Below are 23,696 nucleotides of genomic sequence, written 5' to 3'. Positions count from 1 at the left end.
ACTTCCATGGTGTTGTTTCGGGATTTTAATGAGTTCTTACAAGTGGAAGATAAACAGGGTGGTGCACTTCGAGCTCATAATCTTATGCAGGCTTTTAGGGATGTTCTTGATCATTTTGGGTTTGTGGACTTAGGCTATTCTGGTCTGGACTATACTTGGCATGGGCGACCTAGGGGTGAGTTGATATAGGAAAGGTTGGATCAAGGGTTGCCAACTATGAATGGCTTGCTCGGTTCCCTGCAGGAAGCATTAGGCACTTAAATAGTTTTACTTCAGACCATCGCCCAATTCTATTATCTTTGAATCCGAATGGGGAGCATCAAAGGTGGAGACGAAAGCATTTCCGTTTTAAGGCTATGTGGTTAACTAATTCGAAGTGCAATAGTATTATTTCAAGAGCTTGGGCTGTTGATCAGGAGGGTACTCCCATGCACGTGGTATCAAAAAAGCTAAAAAAAAGTAAGAAGATGCTTACGGCGTGGAACTGTGGCCACTTTGGTAATGTGCTGAAAAAAATAAAAATTTTAAAGGAGCGGCTTTGGAGGGCTGAAGTAGATTCTGCTAGATCTGGGGATGTTGATTTGGTGAATTGGTTAAAGAATGAACTTAATGAATTGTGTGCACAAGAGGAAAAAATGTGGCATCAGAGGTCTCGAGTACAGTGGTTGCAAAGTGGTGATCAGAATACTAAATTTTTCCATGGTGTCTCAACCAACGAAAGAGAAGGAACTTTATAAAGGGGTTGGGTGATGAGAATGGAACTTGGCAGGAAAATGAGAAGGTGGTTTTGGGTTTGTTGATTGAATACTATGCTAATTTGTTTACTACTTCCAATCCTCGCAATCTAGAGCGGATTTTGGAAAGGGTTCAACTGGTGGTGACTGAGGAGATGAGGGCTACCTTGGCTAGGCCCTTCAATGTGGAAGATGTGGAATGTGCTATTAAGGATATGGCTCCGTTAAAGGCCTTGAGACCGGATGGGATGCCGCCCTTATTTTATCAAACTTATTGGACTGATATAGGTATGGATGTCTCTCAGGCTGTTCTTTCTTGCTTAAACTCTAGATCCATCTTGAAATCTATTAACCATACTTTTATCACTTTAATTCCAAAAGTCCAAAATCCAGAAAGGGTGTCTAATTTTAGGCCTATTAGCCTGTGTAATGTGATTTATAAGATTGTCAGTAAGGTTATTGCTAATCGTCTCAAACCTTTACTGGATTCTATTGTCTCTGAAACTCAGAGCGCCTTTGTTGCAAATAAGCTTATCACAGATGACATTTTAATTGATTTTGAATCTTTGCATCATATGAAAAATAATTGTACAGGCAAGCAGGGTTACATGGCTCTTAAGCTAGATATGAGCAAAGCATGTGATAGGGTGGAGTGAGCTTTTTTTGAACAAATCCTTCTGAAATTGGGTTTCCATGAAGATTGGGTAGCTTTGTTAATGGAGTGTATTACGACAATGTCCTATTCTATTCTTGCTAACAGAGAGCCAAAGGGCCTGTTTAGGCCTTCAAGGGGTTTTAGGCAAGGGGATCCTCTTTTGCCTTTTTTTTTTTTTTTTTTTTTTTTTTTTTTTTTTTTTTTTGCTGAAGGCTTAAATGCAATCCTGAAAGAGGCAGCCTCAAAAGGAGAAATTCATGGGTTTTCTATTTGCAGGAATGGTCCAAAACTCACCCATCTCTTTTTTACAGATGATTGTCTTTTGTTTTGTAGAGCACATTGACCGAGTGTGAAAAAATCCAAGAATTATTGGGTTCCTATGAAGAAGCTTCAAGACAAATGATAAACAAGAGTAAAACTACTCTTTTTTATAGTAAGAATACCGATGCACAGACTATNTAAGACCAAATGATAAACAAGAGTAAAAAGAGCTAACTCTTTTTTTTAGTAAGAATACCGATGCACAGACTATGGAGGAAATAAAGTTGTCTTTGCGTGTCCCTACCATTCAGCATTATGAGAAGTATTTGCGATTGCCTTCTTTTGTTAGTAAAGGGAAAAAAGCATGCTTTATGCAAATAAAGGAGCAGATTTGGGCAAAAATGCAAGGGTGGAAGGAGAAGCTTCTGTCTCAGGCTAGAAAGGAAGTTATGATAAAAGCAGTAGTTCAATCTATACCTACTTATTCCATGAGTGTGTTCAAATTACCTGTTGGTCTATGTAAAGATATTGAAGCAATGATTCGGGAGTTTTGGTGGGGGCAAGGGGAGACAAAAAAAATCCATTGGGTAAAGTGGAGTGCTCTTTGTTCGTCTAAGTCTGTGGGTGGAATGGGTTTTAGAGATATTCAGAATTTTAATAATGCTCTTCTTGCAAAACAGGTTTGGCAGTTATTACATCATAAAGATTCTTTACTTTATAAGGTCTTTAGCGCAAAATATTTCTCCAATAGTAGCATTTTGGAAGCGCCGGTTCATCCACATTGTTCTTTTGCTTGGAGGAGTATTTTACAGGCGAAGGATGTCATCAATAAAGTCGGTGTAGATAGTGAGGAATGGAGAATCTATCAAAAATTTGGGAGCATAAATGGTTGTTGGAGCTTTCAAATAGCAAGGTTGTCACTCCAAGAACAAATACTGATGTTATTTTTGTGAAGAATCTGTTTTTGGCAAGTAGAAGGGTGTGGGATTCGAGTTTAGTGCAGCAACTTTTTCTACCTTGGGAGGCTGACTTGATCCGAAGAATTCCAATGTGTGAAGAGTCCGTAGCTGATTTGTTGATTTGGCCTTTAACTCTTATTGGGGATTATAATGTGTAGAGCGCTTACCAAATGTTGGAATCTACTGCAAGGTGTGTTAATCCAGGGTCATCTTTAGTGGATGGGCAGAGCAAGGTTTGGAAGGGGAAATGGAAGATCAAAACTTCGAATTAGATTCGGCATTTCATTTGGAGAGCTGCTCATGATTCTTTACCAACCAAGCAAAATCTTCGATATCGTCATGTACCTGTGGAAGCTTCCTGTTCTACATGTGATGAGCATTCGGAATCTCTAATTCATTGTTTGTGGTTGTGTGAGCATGCCCAGGCTGTGTGGAAATCCAACATTAACTTTGTCCAGTTTTATAGGAAGCAGTATAGGAGTTTTTTTTTTTTTTTTTTTTTAATTATTAGAGGAAGTCTTGGATAATGCTTCGAAATTTCAAGTTGCTCTGTTCTCAACTATTTCTTGGTGTTTGTGGTAAAGGCGAAGTAAATTGAGGGAGAATCAACCCACTTGGCCATTACAGGAAGTGGGTGAGAGGGCTGTCTTGTTGGTTCGAGAATTCCTTGACCTGTGCAAACTTGATGCGTTGGCGAGGGGTTCTGGTGCTCATGTGTGTTAGTCTCGTCCTCCAGAAGGTCTGTTTAGGGTGAACTTCGATGCTACCTTGTTTGAGAATATTGGTAGTGTAGGCATTGGAGTGGCGATTAGAGATTCAGAAGGTGAGATCATTGCAACATGATCTCAGAGGATTCCTATTCCATTTTCTATGGAAATGGCAAAAGCCATGGCTGCTCGTCGAGCACTTATTTTTGTGCAAGAACTAAGTCTCTCTAAGGTGATGATGGAAGGTGATTGTCTTAGGGTGGTTTTGGCTTTGAACTCTTCGGTCAGCTGCAACACGTTGTATGGGAATGTGGTAGAGGAAACTCATCGTGAAGCTTGTCAATTTCATTTTTGTAGGTTTATTCATGTGCATCGGGGTGGGAATAAGTTAGCCCATGCCCTCACTAGAAGAGCAATTTCATCTGCAGGTTTAGATGTTTAGGTAGAAGAACTACCCTTTGATTTAGAGAGTGTATTCCAAACTGATTTTTCTTAATTTATAAGAACTTACCTTTTTCTCAAAAAAAAAAAAAAAAAAAAAAAAACAAATAAACAAAAACTCTTAAATCAAAAAAGAAAAATACATAAATTTTTGAGTTTTCAATTCTAAATTTATTTATTTATTTATTTTCATAAAATAAATTTATTATTACTAGTCTAATAATATATTATTAAATGTTTAAATTATATATGGAATAACTCTATACCTAGTGCAGCTCTGTTTAAGGTTATTTAATAAAGTTGAAAATGATGAGTTTTATTATATTGCATTGTCTCCTTACATATCTCATCGCATATATAAAATATTTAAAAATGATTTTTTAAAATATTTTAAAGGATAATTACAAATTATCCGCTTGTGACATAAACAGTTTAAAATTTACCTATTTGTAGTTTAAAAAAGTTATAACTCATTTGACATGAACTTCATTTGTATAAGCTTTGTTGTGATTGGTTTTGTCACAAAAAGCATTGTTAGGCTAAGGCTTAGCATTCTCATCAAGAGGACCCCTTCAATATGGATCTTCAATATATATATATATATATATATAGTTACAACATAATGCTAAGTGCTACCGCTTCAACTCGAAACATTTCATCCTTAGACTCCTAAACACTTTGTACATGAAAATGTCTCAATTCAATCACAAAGCTCTTGGCTAGATCTTCAACATTTGTAGTGGTAGGAATAGATAAGTATGCTATTAACACCTCAACTTGAACCTTTTCCTTTCTAGACTCCAAGCAGTTTATGCATGAAAATTTCAACCACAAAGCCCTTGCCTGGATCTTCAACATTTGCAGTGGTAAGAATGGATAGGTTAAAAGGTAGGAAGAGCCTATCTATGTAGAGTTTAGGTATATTGAAGTGAAGTGGGGGAATGCCAATCAATGTGGATTGTAGGAGTAGATTGGTGTAGTTTTGTCAGCTTTTCAAATCTCCTATATATTAACGATCACACTGCAGAAATCGACTTTACAAAAAGACAAAAACCATTGATAATTATTTTCAACATCACTGGATAAGTCAGAACTCAGAAGTGATCAAGTCGGCAGATTATTTTCTCACAAACTCTTATTTATAGCGTTATACTCTTATTTTTTACTATAATAAAAAAGGGATATATTTTTAGTGTCTGTTCGGATTATTTGTTTTAAACGGTGTGCTTTTTAAAATCTCATATAATTGTTTGTAAAAATTTGAAGAAATACTGTTTCTATTTTTATGCATTTGGACAGTACTGGTAAAAATTGTTGTTTCAAGTGAAAATTACCATTATAGTTCCCATTTTTAAGCATCTGGACACCTTATCATTTTTAATTCAATCTCCACCTGCACCAAAACTGACTGGTGTATTAATTTGATGATAAAAAAACTATCATCAATAGTGGACGTCATAGGCTAAAATTCTCTTTTAAAAAAATATGGAAATTCCCACACAAGTTAAAATTGAAAAAAAAAAAAAAGTATTGCAAAAGAAGAGGGAAAAAAAAGGAGAATTTACAATTTACAATCCTAAACTATACCACAAATTATAATTTGTACCTTAAACTATGACCCTTATTGCACTTTGCACTTGACTTTAAGTTTGCTATTAACTTAAATTAAAAAGTATAATATTACGTGAAAAGACCAAATTGGCCATCGTCTAAATCTCTTAAAAACAAAGAAGAAATTATATTCTTTCACCCAAAATTATATGCTCGATTACACTTTGTACCCTAAACTTTGGATTTCCATCTAAGTTATCAACAAACCTGACGTTGGAATGCAAAGTGTGACAATGGTCATAGTTTAGGGTGCAAAACATGCATTCGAAAAGTTTATGATGCAAAGTATAATTCGAGATATAGTTTAAGGTACTAAAGTGAAATTTATTAAAAAAAAAAAAAAAAAAAACAAAAGATGAGAGTCCTAATGTCATATACTTTTTTTTTTTAGTTACGATGTGCTGTTAATTCAACAGCTTAGACATTTTCCCTTTTTTTTTTTCCTTAAATTTTTAAGTACTTTATGTTTGAAAATGTGCCAATTAAGTTACATAGCTCTTAACAACTACTATCACCACATTCTTCATCACAACCTATTTAAATATCATCTTGCAATTAGATTGAATATCTTATGCGTGGCTTTACACTAGTATTTTTGGCTTGAAGGGTTTCGTTACTTTGACCATTCTGTGTTACTCCATTTTTCGTTTGTGACGGTGCGATGGTTCTACAATGAGATTTTTCTCAACGAAAAAAAAAAATTATAATGGATATAGATATTCGATGATTTCCAAGGGTATTTGTGACAAATCACATTTGTAAAAGCAGTCCACAAAATGCCAAAAAAAGCACTTGTGAATTCTCACCTTTATGGCTTGTTTGGAAGTTTAGAGAGGGAGGAGAGTAGAGGGGAGTAGAGGGAAGGGGAGTAGTGGGGAGGAGAGTAGAGGAGAATAATTCACATCCACCTTATTTGGATGTTTTAAAATTAGTAAGGGGGAAGGGATTAATTAGCCATTCCCCTTGTGTAATTTTGTTAATATAATAAGGGTAAATTAGGTAATTTACTTGGTCAATAGTTTATGTACTCTACCCCCTCCAACTCTCCAATTTGGAGAATTAAAATTGGGGGGCTAGAGGGAGTCCAAACCCCTCCAAACTCCTCCAAACCCTCCCCTCATCCTTTAAAAAACTTCCAAATAAGGTAATTGCATTACTCTCCTCCCTCTACTCTACTCCCCCTCCTTTTAAACATCCAAACGTGCCATTAGTTTCAAGATGCGCCAATTTTTTTTTTTACCTAAAAAAAAAAAAAAAAAAGAGGCGCAAGCCAAACAAACTGATTTTCACGTTTTCACGTGAAAACGTGCCCTTTATCTTGCTGGTTTGTTTGAATAGGAAAATTATTAAATATTTTAGGGATATTATAAATATGTACTTTTTCATTTCATATAAATTATAAGTTTTATTATAAATTTAATTATTGGGACTCATATTTATGTGAGAGGAGAAAGTACGTATTTATAATACTTCGAAAATATCTAATAATTATCCGTTTGAATACTAATTATTGCTGAAAATTAGAAACTTATTATTGAAAATACTCGAGTAAAATAATTTTTAAATGATGAATAGTGCACGTGAGTCTCATGAATAATTTTTAAATGATGAATAATTTGTGTTTTTCCGTATATCTAGGTCTCATGAACAATGCATGAGACCCAACTGCTGAGCGCAAACACCTAACGTGATGGTTTGGAACACAATCCAAACTCACACTTAAGAGCATCCTCAGCCCAGTTTGTATATGCCAAATGTTAGTAACATTTGGCATTTAAGCCTCAAAATTGCTCCACAATGGGAAGGGCATATTGCATATGTCAAAAAAAATTTGAAATTTTGCTACAGTACCATCTCAAATGTAAGATGATACTATAGCTGAATATTATAAAAAAAAATAATTTTTTAATCCTTTTTACCCGGCAAATTTTTCTCTCCTCTCTCATTTTTTCTCTTTCTTTTCTCTCTCTTCCTTCTCTCTTTCTCATCCCCTTTCTCTCTTGCCGAATCACCAAGCCAGATCGGAGCTCACGTCAGATCGAATTTCTAGATCGACGTGGTGGCGAGCTGGTGGCGCGGCTGAGATCGGCGTGATGGCCGGAGGTTAGCGCAGTGGAGATCGGTGTTTGGTGGTGTTGACATGGTGACCGAGTCGTGCGTGGAGATCAGTTTGGCAAGGTGGGTTTTGATTTTGGGTGGGTTCAGATGGGATTTTGATCGGTGGAAGGAGATCGCATGGGTTCCTTTCCGATGGGGTTTTGATCGCGTGGGTGCTGTGGAGATCCGTTCCGTCCCGATGGGGTTTGTTGGTTTTCTGATTTAATGGGTTTGTTGGTTTATGGTTTAATGGATTTTTCCGGTGGGTGTGTGGCGTGGTGGTGGTGACTGGTGGTTTGTTGGTTGTGATCCGGTATAGGTTTGCTGGTTTTTTTTTTTTTTTTTTTTTTTTTTTGGGTTGCTGGTATCGGCGTTGGTGGTGGCTGCGGGATGGTGGTGGCGAGATCGGTGGAGCTGTGGTGCGTTGGGGTTGTGATCCGGTGTGGGTTTGCTGGTATATGTTTTTTTTTTTTTTTTTTTTTTTTATGGTTTGCTGGTATCGGCGTTGTGGTGGCTGTGGCGTGGCGAGACGGGAGGTTTTCTGGGTTTCTGGTATCAGCGTGGCGTGGCGGAGATCGTGGATGGCGTTGCTGGTATCGGCTTTTTTTTTTTTTTTTTTTTGCTTTTCTTTTCTGTTTCGCCGATCTGGGTTGTTGATATGGATGATGGAGGAGTTGTGTGGAGGAGTTGGGTTGATATGGATAGATGGATTTGGAGAAGGAGGCTGGAAGAAGGTGAAAAGGAAAGGAATGGAGGATGACGCCCAGTAGGGGAGAAAATTGAGAAAAAAAAACAAAAAAATATTTTATTACATAATATATTATTTTAATGAGTAGAATAGGAAAATAGAATTTTGGGATGTTGAGTATATTGTAAATGGTATGGTATAATTGATAAGTAGATTTTTAAGATGGTAAAATAAGATAGGATATAGAATCCGATGCGGATGCTCTAAGAGATGACGAATGGTGACTAGGGATGGCAANTAGATTTCATTTTCCAAACCCTAACCTTCACCTTCACCTCTCAGCCACCCTCCATTTTTTCTCTCACTCTCTCACAGATGCTCTTACACACTGCCACCGGCCACCTACAAACCCTAACCCTCACCTCTCAGCCGCCCCTCTCTCTCTCTCTCACAGAGGCTCTCACACACTGCTGCCGGCCACCTACTTTTGTTGATCTTCGAACAAACTACAATACAAATCCAAATCCCTGCTGCCGTCATCATCTCTCATCGCCGTCGTCGTGGTCGTCATCTTCAATTCATTACTGGCATTACACCATCATCTTCATCACAAATCTCACAATGAGATTGAAACAGCACCATCGCAGCATAGAGCCTCTCAACAATCCCATCACTTCGTTGCTTCAACACCTGAAGTCTCTAGAACCGTTCTTAAAATCATTTATATCCTTTGTTTTGTCCCCTCTTTTTTTTTTTTTTCTTTTTTTTTTTTTTTTTAAATTATAAATTGTATATGAAATGAAACAATATCATATTGAAGATTGAAAATAGTTTCTATTTGTAATTTGTATATATATTTTTTTTTATGGGTGTGATTTGTATTTCTATTTATGTTTGTGATCGAAACAGTTTGTGGTTGTGATTTCTGTGATTGTAATTTTTTTTTTTTAAAATATTGGATTGGATTGGGCTTCTAAATAAAAGGTGGAAGTGCCGAAGTGGCTTAACGGGGCCTGGCGGGGTAGGTCTGGTCCTGCAAAAAAATCCGATTAATAGTCGGGCCGGGTCTGGGTTGTGGGTCCAGGCCCGCGGGTCGGGTCCAGGTATTAAAAAACCCGACTCGAACCCGACTCATTGTCATTCCTAATGGTGACAGTCCATAACCCTCCCTTACTATTTCACAATTTTTAAAATTTTGAGTGATTTTATTGAAACTATTTTTTTTCAACCACGCATTAAGCCAAGTAACAATTATAGCAAAAAAGTTTTAAAACAGTTTATAATTCTAAATTTTTTCTTTTCTTTGAGTTATTCCAAGTTCCAACATTTATATAGTCTCATTCTCATGTAAATATTTTTGTTTAATTTAGTATAAAAACTTACTTTTCCAATTTTACATAGTGAGGGTTTGGATATAGAGGCACGACGCGTTTCCTTTCTGCGTTTTCTCCCTTTTTTTTTTTTTTTTTCCTGCCGTAGCTGTTGACTTTGGGGGACAAAATTCACTGTTTACGTACTGTTCACGCACTGTTCATGCACTGTTTACGCACTGTTCACGCAATATTTAATATTAAAAGTGGGTCCCACAATACTATTCACACATTTAAAAATTATTTTGCTACAGTATTTTCAGCAACAATCAGTTTTTAGCAACTTTTAACAACAATAAGTGCTATCCAAACGGATCCATAATTTTCAAAACACTCAACATCATATTATTTGTTTCTTCAAAAAAAACAAAAACTTATTTTATTTATTTTACATTAAATTTCATTAAAGTATCAATTTATCTTATTCTTCTTCTCCACAGTCGAACCGTCACTTCCCTTCTCTGCAACTCCACTCTCACTCCCACACTCACACTCACACTCACACTCACACAGACACAGTCTCTCTCTCCCTCTCCTTCCTTTCCCCTCCAAACCTTCTCCTTCCGCTCCTCATTCTCCTCCAAAACCAAGAACAGCAAACAACAAGAACAAGAACAAGAAGAAGCAGATAAAGTAGGAAATGAAGCGAAGAACAAGAACAAGAAGATTAATAATAGTAGCAGCGAGAGTAGTGTTAGAGATTCTGACTATCCAAGCGGTGAGTTTCAGTTGCAAGAGTTTAGCTGGTGGAGGAAGCTCACTGTCAAGCTCAAGATGCTCACTGCATTGCCTAGAGAACGCATTCCCAACGCCACCGTTTTGACCATGAAGATCCGCGGAGAGTTAAGCTTCTCTTTCTCCATTTCTCTAATTTTGAAAAAAGAAAAAAGAAAATCGATGAAAATTTAGCTTACAGTGAGAGCAAAGCGTAAGCTGTGGTTAACTTCTCAAACCTTGATTTGTTGCATGCATTATTAGATGATCATCATCAATATCATTCCTCATGTTATAGTATAGCCTGATTCAACGTTCAACAAATTAATTTCAAAGATATTACTGTTTGAATTTAATTCAGGAACCTAATCTAGGTATTGTTTGTGTTTAAGTTTTACATGTTCTTTCTTTTTATTTATTTATTTTTTGCTAATTGTATTTAGAATTATTAATATATTCATTGTTGAAAGTTTGAACAATTATATTACCTCATTTTCCTGTGTTTGGTTTTGACCTTGAAAATGAGCTAGAAAACACTTGTGATGGATTTTATTTTTTATTTTTTTTATTATTATTAATTTTTTTTGAGTATGTGATGTTTTGGAAAACATTTCCATTGACTTGCGTTTTCCGCTGAACAAATGAAATGTACTGCCATGTTTTTTTTTGGACTGTGTAGTGTGGACTCTAATACTATGATACAATATATCTTAAGCTAAAGAGTACTTGATAACATTTTTCTAAACGCAAGTGAAATTGTAACTTTATTGGATAATAGATGCTGAATATATGATATATGTTTTATTTAGAAGTTGAAATTGAAATTGTGTTGCTCTTTCATTCTTATGTTCAGATATTTGAACAGCTAGAGAGCCGTTACTCTTCAGAACTATCTCTACCTCAAATTTGTGAGAACATTATAAAAGCAGCATATGATCCGCGTATTTCCAGTATCTATCTTCATATTGAAACCTTGAGTTGTGGCTGCGCAAAGATTGACGAAATCTGAAGGCATATATTGAATTTCAAAAAATCGGGTAGTATCTTCATGGTATTTGTTTTTCTCATAATATGTATATATGTTCTGTACGAGTTAAATACAACCGATTACCTTTCTCAGTCTTGTGCAGTCTTTTGGTAGGCATGACCCGACCCTCAATCAATTATGGTTATTGTAGTTGTAAAAAATAAGAGATGCTGACTCCTGAGTACAAAAACACACACATGCAGCATGCAGCATTGAACTAGTTGATTAGACATGTTTAGTCAAGTGATATGCAAATTCTTTTTTTATTGTTGTATGGCATGTGATTGAAGAGGTTTGGTTCATGTATATGATGCAGCTGAAGAGCTTGGCCCTTTTTTTTTTTAATTCCTAAGTTTTAAATGCACCCAGTGGGTCTTGAATCCATGACTTCACCTTAACCCTCGACCTTACCCTCTGCCTTACTCTTACAAGGAGTGGAGGTGCCATTTGAGCTAGAACTCATTGGAAAAGTGGTTGACTTATTGTCTGTGTGCAGATATATATTTGCTCCTGGACCTAATGGTTTTGAACCCACAATCTCACCCTCCACCTGTTCGAGTTAGAGCTTATTGTGGTCTGTATGTACCTACATGACAGGTAATTTATCTTCTTTGGAGGTTCAGGTGCACTGTTTCTTTTAAATTGGAATTGTGTTTGTATCATCTTAAAGTAAGAAGCCCCTCATACCTTTTTAGTTTTTCTATCTTCTTTTCATCACAAGGTCATTGATTTTGTTTGTTATGTCCAAAGTACTGGATAGCTGAGTTATTTCTTTAAAACTTCAAGTTTCTATGGTGACCTGCCAGCAAATTATCTATTTTTACAACCAGTAACCTGATCTTTATTCATACCTGACATGCAGGGAAATTCATTGTGGCATATGTCCCTGAATGTTGTGAGGAAGAATATTGCCTTGCCTGTGCATGTGAAGAAATATATGCCCCTCCAAGTGCTTATTTTTCTTTGTTTGGTTTAACCGTTGAAGCATCATTCCTTAGAGGTAAGTTGATTTTTCCTAGTTCTTGCATAGTTTTTGTTAGAGTTATGGTTAATGATTAAATTCATCATTTCTTAATTGCTTAAGTTTTTGGGACAAGTTGTAATTTATCATAATATCAGAGGTGGTCTTGAGTTTAAACCCTGTCTTTACTACATGTACCATCTAAAAAATAAACATCTGACATGTTGGGCCCCATTTCTTATGGGGGAGTTTGGGTTCACGTGTGGAGAAGTGTTACAATGATAGTTTTTGTTTTTGATAATCTGTTACAATGATAGTTAAAATGATTAAATTCATCATTTCCTAATAGCTAAAACTTGCAAGGACAGATATGTAACCTTGTAGGTATTCTATCTATATTTGGCTTGCCTGAACTTGCAGCTAATTTCTAAAATGGAGTAAGTGTTGATTTCTTCTGCCATCACAACGCAGTTTATCTTTCTATCTATGTTTGCTCCTTATAGTAGCCTGTCATGGAACTGGTTATAAATATTTTTTAATTACCATGGTCATATTACTTGGACAATATTGAATATTCATTGGTTTTCATTTTATCTTCATATTTTGTAACATCTTTTGGGTTATTTAAAGCTGAGATCTACCACTTTCTATGGTTTCAAATGAATATCATAATAAAATGAGAAAATACTTAGGAGCACTAGGACACTGTCTCCTTAGTGCACTATTGACTTGCTTATATCACTGATCTCTGTTTCAGAATTTTTATGCAGTAAAAAAGTTTTCTGAATTCTAAAACTGCTAGACTATTTCTTGAGATTCATGAGCCAAAGTGAGTTGTTCAACTATTAGACAACATCTGAAATGTTTCAACCACAGCTTTCAAAATCCATATTTGCAAGTTGCATGAAATCCTATCTAAAGGAATTGGTAATCATCTCTGGTATAGTTTTGTGACATTTTGTTCTTTACATAAATTAAGAGTTGAAATATGGATAGCATGGCCTTGGCTCTTTTATTATCACACAATTTGAAGTTGAAAATAGATTGCATTTTATAGTAGTTGTGGTTAATCCTGAGTGCTCACATGTATATCTTATAAATGTTTGTAAAATAAGTACTTGGAGTCTTATGCTCTTGCATGAGTTTTTAAGTGAAACATATAAAAAAGTCCATACCTAATTTTCCACTTCTTAAAAACCGTAGTCTGAGCTAATTTATGGCTCCGATTACATTATTTGAATTTTGATAGAGGTTTCAAAAAAAAAAAATTGTAGGTGTCCTTGACAATGTAGGAATTGAGCCAGAAGTGGAAAGGATTGGCAAATACAAAAGTGCTGGGGATCAACTTACCTGCAAAACTATTTTCTGAAGAAAATTGTGAGATGCTGATTGCATTGCTCGATAACGTCTATGAGAAATGGCTGTATAAAGTTTCTTCTGCAAAAGGTTCCTTTGCATCTGTTGCTTTTCTGAATCTTCTAGTATTAGTTACACTGACAGGATTCTGCAAATTCTGTAGGAAAGTCAAGGGAAGATCTGGAGAACTTCATTAATCAAGGTGTTTACCAAGTAGGAAAGCTAAAAGAAGAGGGCTGGATAACAAACAAACGCTATGATGATGAGGTACAGAATTCTACTCCTAGAAGTTGGGGCTTGAAGTATATGAGGAAGAATCAATATCTGCTACTGCACTTATTAAGAATTCTTGAGGATATCTGAAGAGTGAGATGGCATTTTCATTTAGTGTTCAGTGCCCAAGATTTTAATGGCATTATACTTACAGCCGGTTGAGAGGGTTTTCTAAAGCTTGGTGAGTTATAGTTAAATTTAAAACTTCTAATGCATAGTAATTATCAAGTCTAAATGGATTCTTCTAATATAATTGTACCATATTGTTGTTAGATTTGATCACATAGTGGCCATTAATACCTGTTCAATAGTTTCTGTTGAAGAGCATGGGTGTGACAGCCATTGGTATTAGGAGTGGTTTGTGTCCTTAAAACTGTTAAGGTTTTTTTTTTTTTTTTACCAGTTTCATTGATATGATGGTTTCAGGTGGTTTTTAGTAACATGTAGTCCTTGCAGGTTATTTCAATGTTGAGGGAGAGACTGGGATTATATAAGGATGAACAGATCCCTATGGTTGATTACAGGTAGTCAACGTATTATTGGAGGCCTACAAATATGAATGTTCTAATGGAGTGTATTGTTTCCTGGAGCCATTGTTCGCAAATTGACAACCCTTCTTCCCAATTAAAGCTTTCATTTTCTTTAATTTTAATATATATATATATATATATTTTTTTTTTTCTGTTGTTTAGACATCTAATCTTTAGATTGTCCATCCAACTGTATTTGATTTCTGTATCATAATCTGGCATATAAAAATTATTTCGACTTGCAGCTGTTTTAGCTTTTAATTATTTTGAGTGAATACTAGCCATGGGGCTCACTTACCTCTTATTTGAAGTTTGAACAATTTTATGATTTCGATTCTAAATAGGTTTTAGAGGAATAATTATTATGTTTTGTTTCCATATTTACCACGCAACTCTTCCATTTTTATATGATGTTTATCCATGATTAATGATTTGGATTTACAATGCAAGGTACATTGAGGTTTTGTTAACGGCAATTCATAACTCTCTAAGTGCTAACTTTGTTGCATCACACACTCTGAAACATGTACAATCGTGTCGTCTGATCTATTTTGTATTAATGATATATGAAAATGTTCACTAGTCTCTGTGGGACTTGAGACCAATCTAAGAGTTCCATTGGTTCAATTGCTTGGATTTTTTTTGGAGACGTGAAATATTAAGTATTAACCTTTATAAGGTTTTCTTGGGTCATGTTAACTTACAGAGAATATTCTAGAGTTAGAAAATGGACTCTCCGTTTATCTGGCGGTGAAGACCAAATAGCTGTAATCAGAGCCTCTGGGAGCATTAGTCGCGTACGAAGTCTATTTAGTGACTCTAGTTCGGATATTATAGAGGACAATTTCATTGAGAAGATTCGTAGTGTGAGAGGTAATATATTTTCTTATAATTCACTTTGCTTGATCTAATGCTCTTTTTCTTACAGTGGAAGCATGATCAACTTCCTCTTAAGATATGACCTAGCACCTAGCCATTTGAGATGGTGGCGTTCTAATTATGTTCATGTTAACATTGGTCACACGTGTGTTAAGTAAAAACTATGTAACATTGTAACTGTGTATACTTACTCCATGCCATTCGCTGTGGAAACATGGGGAGCCATTAGAAGATGCAATGAAAGAAAACATATAGATGTGCAGTTTGACTGTTGAGAAGAACTCTGGCTAGGTATCTAAAAAATTGCTCAAATGAACTCAAAGAACATAGAGAATTAGTGCTGTTCAATTGAATATATGGTAACATCCTTATGCATCCACAACATCCATCTATAATTTTTGCTTGTAGAGGTCTAAGAGCAAAAGCTGAAGTCTACTAGGATCATGTTTTATCTACATGGGAGTTGCTTAGTTTGAATTACCCAGTATTTGCAGTCATAAATTTTTTTCCAATCATGTTGGTTTTCTTTTCCCTTGCCTCACCCTCAGAGTCTAAAAGATATAAGGCAGCAATAATCCGAATTGACAGCCCTGGAGGTGATGCTCTTGCTTCTGATTTGTAAGTTCTGGAATATTTTACCTCAATAGATGTGTTACGAATCCAATGATACATGAACTAAAATAGTAGCCATTTTGTAGACAAGTTACCTATTATGTTTTGTTTTCTTTATAATTTACTCTTTGGTGATTCAGTATTCTCTGTCAAGTTTCTTACACTGAACGCAACCTCATACTGGATAATAATAGAGTCCCACAAAGCTCCCAATGGGAGTCTATGCGTGAGAAGGAAGCCTGCCCTAAATCCTAAAAACTCTTCAAGCCCTCTGTAGCTCCCACTGAAACTAATTATTTTTTCTCAAAAATAACTCTCGTAATTGTAACTACTTCAAAACATGAGTAGACACCTGAGAAAACTGCCTGTTTTATATCAGCCCCAAAATACCAGTAGTTTCATGTGCACAAAGAAATTTGAAGTTACCTGCACTCAATTTGTATGATTATTACCAACTGGAAAACTTAATATAGAACCTTCCTCAGCTTCCATAGTCAACATTTGCTGGGAACTTTCCTAACAAAAATTGAGAAAGGTTCGAATGTGGATTACCTTGCCTTAGGCCTATCAAACTGTTGAAGAGTGATATTAGTTCTTTTCAATAGAATTTAAATCTCCTGATAGTGGAAATCCAAAAGAGATGTGGAATCTATTTTCTTACTTAGATGTCTAATGAAAATATTCATATGATTTTCATTGATCTAAAGAAAGCATATGATAGGGTCACTAGAGAGGTTATGTTGTGGGTTTTGGAAAAGAAAGGAGTTATTTTAAAGTATATTAGGTTCATTAAGGATATTTATGGGTTGAAACTAGTGTGAGAATAGGCGGAGGAATCACAAGTTAGTTTCCTATCACTATAGGTTTGTATCAAGGATCATCATTAAGTTCATAACTCTTTGCATTAGTAATGGATGAGCTCACCAAATCGATTCAAAAGGAAGTCCTTGGTCTATACTTTTTGCAGACCAAGAGTAAGAGCTTTTGATATCTTGGATCAATAATTCATAAAGATATAAAGATTAAAGAGGATGTGACTCATAGGATAAGAGAAGGGTAGATGGAGTGGAGAAGTGCTCAAGATTATTATGTTATTGTAGAATACCTATTAAGTTAAAGGGAAAATTTTATAAGATTGCCATACGACCAACTATGCTCTATGGTACTAAATATTAGGCAGTTAAGAAACAACATATTCATAAAATGAGTGTAGTTAAAATGAGAATTTTAAGATGGAAAAATGGAAATACATGGAAAGATAGGATTTTTGAAATGAGGAAATTTGCTTAAAGATAAGGGTACTTCTTATTGATGAAATGATGAGAGAGGGTTGCTTGAGATGGTTTGGTCAGAGGTGAGTGATTAATGCACTAGTAAGAAAGAGTGAGTTGATCTAAGTTGAGAGAGATAAAAAAAAAGGGTATAGGAGACCCAAATTGACATTAGTAGAAGTAACTAGCCTCATCACACGCGCTTTACGCGTACAATGAGGCTTTTTTTTTGTAGGTCTAGTTTCTTCTTTTTTTTTTTTTTTTTTTTTAAATTGACATTGGGTTTAGTGGTCCTATTTTATAGCCCCCCAAAAAGAAATCTGTCTTTATTTTTATATATAATTTTTATTTTGAGAATCTAATTTATAAGTAGAAAAGGCAATTTGAAAATCAACAGAAGAGTGACCTTATTTTTTTAGGCATTATTTTAATGGGAGTTAGAGTTGTATTTTACCGGATTATTCTTTAGTTTTGCCTCTACTTAAACATAAGAGTGTAGAGGCATTTTTGAACCAAAAAAATAAGGATCCCAAATAGAGGAAGCCTTTTAAATAGTAGTATAGATAAAAAAGAACTTATCAATTAAGAAAGTAACAAAGAATATAATTTTAGATAAAAAAGAATCAAGGAAAAGAATACATGTAGCCGACCCTAATTAATCTATTGAGGATCTATAACCAACCCCAAAAGTTTGGGATTAAGGCTTATTGTTGTTGTTGTTGAGTAGTGGAAATCCAAAAGTGTTTCATCTTTGTTGCATCTCCCCAAATCTAATACACCTCAATTAATATTATTGCCTTTTCTACATCTAACTTGCAAACTAAGCCCTAGACTCCTTTCTCTCAAAGCCCACATTAATCTCTCATTAGGGACCAAAACAGAGTCTAGAATGTACCGTCCTCCCACTAAGCATTCTGTGACTCTAAAACATGTGTGGGCTGTGGCTAATGAGGTTGAAAAGTTATGGTAGTTTTCTTCACAAGAAATAAAATCTTGATAGTGGAAATCCAAAAGTGTTTCATAGTTAAGGAGGTTGAAGAGTGATGGTTGTTCTGTTCACAAGAAATTAAATCTTGATAGTGGAAATCCGAAAGTGTTTCATTTTCTTTTTTTCACCCCAAATCTAATACACCCCAATTAACATGATCACCTCTTCCACATCTAGCTTGCAAACTAAGACGAAGACTCCTGCTCTCAAAACCTGCAGTAGTTTCTCATTAGGCACCTGAACAGTCCAGAATTTAATGTTGTCCCACTTTGTGTTTTGTGTCAATCAAAAGTTTGGACTGTGGACCCCTACTATTGGATTTAATGAGGCAAAGTGGAGGTAGGCGTTGGGCACAGCATATAGAGTTCACAGAATAAAAGCTAGAGCTGTGATGCTGGCCATGCCTACAGTTTATGGGCCTTCCTGCCATTTGTTTTGTATTGCCTTCCTGCTTACTCTTCAAAATTTATTTCCCATGTTGCTTCTGGTAGCTGCACTTATGTAGTTATCTATCACCATTGTTAAAAACTTCCTCCAGTCTGTGTCAAAAGTTTCAACCCTAGTGTGTCTGCAATTGGTATTTAAATCAAAGAACCAACCTTCCATGTACAGTCAATTGATAAAAAACTCAGACAAGAAGGCAAAAGGAAAGTTGAGGAATAAGATACGAAGATTGGCAAGGGAGCTTTGGTTGCCTTTATTGAATTATTTACAAAAATTATCCTATGGCTAACTTATTACCCCCGGTGTTTTTGGTGTACAGAATGTGGAGGGAAATCAAACTTTTGGCTGCATCAAAACCTGTCATTGCATCAATGTCTGATGTGGCAGCAAGTGGAGGATACTATATGGCAATGGCAGCAGGGACTATTGTTGCAGAAAATCTAACCTTTACTGGCTCCATTGGAGTTGTAACAGGTGAACCTAAGAATGCTTCAAGAAAACGAGGAAAAAAAAAAAGTGAACTTCAGAGATATAAAGTTGGTCGGAATGTTAAATAGAAGAAATTTTTGTGGGTTATAACAGTAAAAAATCTAAATATGTGTGCTGACATGCATGTGCAGAAGGTATTGGTAAAATACATAATTTCTGATTCATTTTTTTCTTTTTTCCTATTTTAAATTATCAATTACTTGTGAAATATAGTTGAGGACATATGCAAGAAGCTTTAGTTGGCTGTTAACTTCTCCACAAACCCTTCTTACCATAAAAATTAAAAAAAAAAAAAAAAAAAATCTTCTGATTAGTTTCTTTATGTAAATTCTCCATGCATCATTAAAGGAAGACCTTAGTTTCTTATTTATTTTTTTATAAAGTAAATAAATTTTATTCGAAACAAGACAGGAAAATCACATATGAGAGACGTGAATCTATCCTCTTCTAAAGAATACAACCATAATGATAACTTATTGGTAGACACAACACTGAGCATACCATATATGTGGAAAGATTGAATTCTACTAGGCAAATATATGTTTAACTTTTGTAATGATCTCTAATGAGTTTTCTTATTAAAGAATATTTGCTCATGGAAGATTGTAACTGAAAGTAAGCTCATACTGTTGTATCCTTGAGCAGTAAAAGCTGCAAGTTCATTCTCTGAATGGTTACTCCAACACTTTGCTCAATCATGATTGAACTTTTGGTGATCAAGAAAATGGCCTTGCAGATCTGTAACTAAAGTTTTTTTTTTTTTTTTTGGGGGTTCTAAAAACTAAAGAAGTCATATGACCATACGAGTAATTTTCCAACAATGCACTGTTTCTCATGCATGTGCAACACTCCGTGGGTAGAAATTACTTTTCATTCAGAAGTTTGTTTACTCTACCCTCACTGTTTCTATGTTTCTTGAAACAACACACATACACATAATCTCTCTCTCACATAGATATATATATATATATAGAGAGAGAGAGAGAGAGAGAGAGGTATAGTTTTATTAGCTGAGATGCTTCTACGTAATCCAAATTGCATCTGTGCTTATTGTTTCTGTAGTCGAGCAAATCACATTGTGGTTCAAAAAAAAAAAAAAAAAAAAAAAAAAAAAACCTTCTATACCTTCCCTTGGCTCAAGTAACATGAATTTGGCTTGTGCAAGTTGTTAATGTGTTAGTAATTTTGCTTATAGGGAGGTTTAACCTGGGGAAACTATAGGGAAAGATTGGTTTCAACAAGGAAATCATATCGAGGGGAAAATGTGCTGAGCTCCATGCGGCGGAACAAAGACCTTTAAGGTAAAGAGGCCTTGTTGCATTGTTAGCTTGATGTCTCCTTTGTGAAACAGGAACGGATAGTATATTCTGTTGTCCAAATAAATCTCATGATCTAATTGAAACCTATACGAGTCTTCCACCAACCATGTAAGCCTATTTTGCGTAGATAATTTTGTCTCCTTGTTTTTTTATTGTGCAGTTATGCCCACACATTAATTTTTGAAAAAAGCACACATTATTGTTGGTTTAAATGTGAGAAGTTACTCTGCTTCAAAAAAAAAAAAAATGTGAGAAGTTATGGATGAATGGATATTAGAATTAGAACATGAATTCGTAATCCTTAATATATCAACTATATTTAGAATTCATATTTCGAAGTATTATATGATGACCCATTGTTATAAGAGCATCCGCATCAGTAGATGTAAAGTTTTGCAAAATACAAAAAGCACTTCATTTTACACATGTTGACCAAAAAAACACCCACATTAGTGGGTGTAAAATTGTACATAAATGCGCAAATACTACAATAATCGTGCATATATGCACGATTATTGTAGCTCTTACATTTAATATTTTACTTTTTTTTTTCTCTCTACATCTCACTCTCTCTTTTTCTCTTTGGTCTGACTCTCACCTCATGCTCTCTTGAGTCTCGCCACAGCCTTGCCACCGTCAATCACCTCACTCGCCGCTGCTCACGCCGATCACCACTGTGTTCGCCAATTGTCGTTGCTATCTTTTTTCTCTGTTTGATGGTTTTGGGATTTTGATTAGTGGGTTTTAATGGTCCATTGCTCTGTTGCTCTCTCGAGTCTCGCTATAGCCGTGCCACTGCCGATCACCTCACTTGCCGCTGCTCAAGCTGATCGCCGCTGCTCACGTCGATCGCCGTTACTCACGCCAATCACCGTTGTCTCGCCAATCGCCGCTGCTTTCACCAATCACCGTTGCTATCTTTTTTCTTTGTTTGATAGTTTTGAGATTTTGATCAGTGGTTTTGATGATTTTGATTAGTGAGTTTGATGGTTTTGATTAGTGGTTTTGGGATTTTGATGGGTGGGTTAATGATGGAGGCTGGCTTGATGATGGTCGTTGGGTGGGTTGATGATCGCCGCTGCTCTCTTTTTTCTTTGTTTGATCATTGATGGTGGCTAGGTATTGAGTTAAGAATGAATATTTTATTGAATAAATGCATAGAATAAATAAACTGATGTGGGTGTTTTGTAAAAATAGGTGTGTAAAATGGAAAAAACATTTTTTTTTTTTTTTTGCAAAATGGTTAGAAATTATGCATTTACTGATGCAGATGCTCTAATGACACAATTACTAGATGTCCTTCAATAATTGAGTTTCTAAATATTTCACTATCCAGGATGCTAATTCAATAACAAAGTTCAAGAAGGGTATAGCGAGATCCCATGAATTTTTCAGTCTATTTTAATATCAAAAAAGTAATTGTATTTTTATATACCCAGCACTCTCTCTCTCTCAGCTAACAAGGCTTTCAAATAACAAATTGAGTATGATATTTCAAATAAAAGTTTTATCTTTTTCCAGATATAAGAGAATTGTATAATGGGCAGTATCCTCCCTAAATCATGAGGGCATTTACAATGTGCATCCCAAACCGCAATTTCTACAATCAAAACGCTACTTTTAGGTTAAGCTGCATATTAATTTATTACTTTAAGTGTGTTGATTGCAGAATTTTGTAGTTTCAGGCATGCTTTAAACTCAACATGAGTTTACCTCTATGCTCTTACAATTGACTGGTTACAATTTCTATATACAGATCAGATGAAGCAGAACTTTTAGCTAAGTATGCACAGCATGCATATAAGCAATTTCGAAACAAGGCAGCTTTTTCCAGATCAATGCCTGTATGTTGGTCATTTAATTTTCAATAAGAATTTCAATCACTTAAAAATATTTTTTTTCGTTTAATTTTTTTCCTGTATAAAATCTGAAAGGTCTCCAATTTCCCAATTATATTGTTGCTAGGTAGATAAGATGGAGGAGGTTGCACAAGGGAGGATTTGGACTGGTAAAGATGCAGCTTCAAGAGGTTGGTTGTTGCTATTGGTGGACTTTCTCGAGCTGTTGCTATGGCAAAACTGAAGGCTAATATACGTCTAGACAGACAGGTTTGTTGTTTACTATTTTTCTTCTTTCTTCTCTCTCTTTATCTTTTGTGTGTGTATCACAAATTTACTTCAGATATATACTGTTGCTGATTAAAAACACTGAATTCAGAAGTCTACACCAGCTTATAAGTGATAAATAAAGTAAATATTGCCTTTGCCTGTCTTTACAGAATGTGTTATAATGCATTTGGTTGGACTGTATAGGTTATTCTTGTGGAGCTTTCAAAACCATCCCCAACACTATCAGAGTTACTAAGTGGCCTTGGGAATACTCTAGTAGGAGTTGACAGAACACTGAAAGAACTACTGCAAGGGTTGATATTCTCTGATGGAGTTCAAGCCCGGATGAATGGAATAATGTTTCAGTGAAAGAAACATTTTTAAGTCGATAAAAGATTACTTGAATTCCCTCTAACCTTTATTGGTTATCCATTGTCTCACTTCTCGATTTTGATAAAACCATCCTAATACCTCTAACCTGTATTGGTTATATACAGTCTCGCTGCTGCTTCTCCAAAATCTAATTTTAGTTGGACATTTATGTGTTCTAAAGTTTGGCACAATAAGGCATAAGCAATTAGTTTGGGATATATACTTTGTTTGGAAAACAGCTGAAAGCCAACTGAGCCTACTTGAATTTTTCTCTTCATTTTTTTACCCTTTTGGTTTGCATCTATTTTCTCTATGCCTTTGTACATGAATATGGAGAATTATATAGTGTACTAGTGTTCTTTGCAGGCAATACCAAAAAGAAAGGGAAAAATATAGTGTTGTAAATATTCATTGTTTTTCTCTTATCTTTTGGATAATATGCAATAAGCCATCCGAAATTGTCAATTTCTAATGCTAATTAATGTTTGAGGGATTTTCTTAATGCAGGGAAGTAGAGACGGACTTTTTTGATCCAACAATTAAAAAAGAATAGTTGAAACTCTACGTTCGGTTATATGCATTGTTTGGTTTTGATTCAACCAATTGTATTGCTTTAAATGAGTTTTGTAGTTAAAGCCTCCCAAAATTGTAACACGAACTGTGCTGTAATCTAATTTTACTGTCAATTTATTTTTTTGAGTACCACTGAAGTAACCAACAATGACAAAGGAAAAAATGGAAAATAATAATAATAAAATAAAGAGAAGAAACCACAATACATTCCCGTTGCGATATGAGAGAGGTCATATCTCAGGCTTGGCTAATTTAAA

General features: G+C 35.2%; 1 pseudogene; it reads left to right on the top strand.

Moving 5' to 3' along the window:
* The first annotated feature begins 1,919 nt into the window (after positions 1-1,919).
* Positions 1,920-23,257, top strand: LOC112022560 (serine protease SPPA, chloroplastic-like; annotated as a pseudogene).
* Positions 23,258-23,696: the final 439 nt, after the last annotated feature.

The sequence above is a fragment of the Quercus suber genome, unplaced genomic scaffold (genome assembly GCF_002906115.3).
Source record: "Quercus suber isolate HL8 unplaced genomic scaffold, Cork oak 2.0 scaffold_369, whole genome shotgun sequence".
Taxonomy (NCBI): Eukaryota; Viridiplantae; Streptophyta; class Magnoliopsida; order Fagales; family Fagaceae; genus Quercus; species Quercus suber.
The sequence above is the reverse complement of the archived record's forward strand: the minus strand, read 5'-3'. Positions and strand labels throughout refer to the sequence as shown.